This window comes from Gossypium raimondii, chromosome 1, assembly GCF_025698545.1.
Source record: "Gossypium raimondii isolate GPD5lz chromosome 1, ASM2569854v1, whole genome shotgun sequence".
Lineage (NCBI taxonomy): Eukaryota > Viridiplantae > Streptophyta > Magnoliopsida > Malvales > Malvaceae > Gossypium > Gossypium raimondii.
Genome location: NC_068565.1, coordinates 35282235 through 35283984, shown reverse-complemented (window position 1 = coordinate 35283984; position 1750 = coordinate 35282235).

The following is a 1750-nucleotide window of genomic DNA, read 5'->3' as shown; positions in this document are numbered from 1 at the left end:
TGTGTATGGTTGTTGAGCATGATTCTAGGAAAAAATCATGTGAAATTGGCCCTTTAAGAGGTGTATATAAAGGCTTGTAATTGTGACATGAAAATAGAGAGGAATTAAGAAAGCAATTTGCAGATTCTTGCGTCAAACAATATGCCATTTCTTTCTTCCTTTTATATTTTGGTGTAATTGCTCTTTTAGTCTCCTCCCTTCTCCACTGATTATCTTCCATTAAAATCCATTCTTACAAACCAATCAAGTATGATTAATTTCATACTCAACTAATCTCCATTTAGCTTCAGGCTGGTTATCATTCTGACATAGAAACATGAGACATGAACCCGCGCTAAAAACCTTACAACACAGTATTTATTATCTCTTTGGAATATGGGATATTCACAATCGTCCGTTAAAGTTAATTCAATTTCAATTCAAAAAGCGCGTGTTAGGTTGGAGTTGTTTGGCATATAGTTGGGAAAAAGAGTCAGGCGTCTGTTGCATTTGGGTTCCTACAAACAAATTGACATGTCTAGGTGGGAAATAATCAGTTGGCTCCCGTCAAGGGAAATAATGATTGGATTTAACGACCCATGCGATTGAGTCGTTAATTCGAGTTGGGGTCTTTTAGATCGCAAGGCTACCGAGATCTTAACTTGCAGACACGTGTTATGCAGTTAGATAGTCGGTAATGGTTGGTTTGCAAGGCGTACAAGAATCAACTATACAAGGAATAGTTGGCAATCGAGATGTCCTTGATTGCTATAACCAGTTTATCATTTGGAAAGAAAAATTCACTTTTAAGGAGACTCAAGTCTGGAATATTCCAAGTCTAAGGCCTAATTTAATTTAAGTTATTTAATTTTATTTTGCAATTATAATTAAGTTATTATTTCGTTCTATTCATTTTTTATATTTTTAACCTTAATCAACTAAAACCCCCCATTTGATTTATTTTCAACACAACACATTACAAGTTGTAGGCATGATAGTTGGCACGATAGCTGCCACGACTTTGGAATCTAGTCATGCTAAAACTGATATTAAAAATCTTAGTCCTTGTGGGATCGACCCTGCTTCTCTATACTACAAATTAATTCAATTAGAGCATAGGGAATTTATATTTTGTGGTCTCAACAACCATCAAATTTTGGCATCATTCATGACGAACTAGAAAATAATTCTAATTTTCGTTTCTTTTACTTAAGACCAGGACAGAATCGGGGACCTTAGAGTTTGAACCAAAAATTTATAAGTTAGCTCAATCACTGCGAATAGAAGCTATTCGACGCAGAAAACAACTTCAAGTGAAAGAATTTGAATAGTAAATATAGTCTTACACGTAAAAAATTAACGATACCCTTAGTGAACTGGAAGAAATGGTGAATCAAATCATTCGATAGCTCATTGCGGCACTAGATGAGCAACAACCATTGTGCATAACTTATCCGATAGGAGGAACACCATTCGATTTAAAATCAGGGTTAATTCATCTATTACCCACTTTCTGCGGTTTGCAAAATGAGAATCCCCACACTCATCTTAAGGAATTTCATATGGTTTTCTTAAGCATGAAACCTCAGGGAGTAACCGAGTATTGAATTTTTACTTCAAGCTTTTCCTTTCTCCTTAGCCGACTCTGCTAGAGAGTGGTTGTTTTATTTACCTCTAGGTTCAGTTAATACATGGTCTGACATGTCTCGCTTATTTTTGACAAGTTCTTTCCAGCAACTTAGTCAGCTGAATTAAAGAGAGATATTATCAA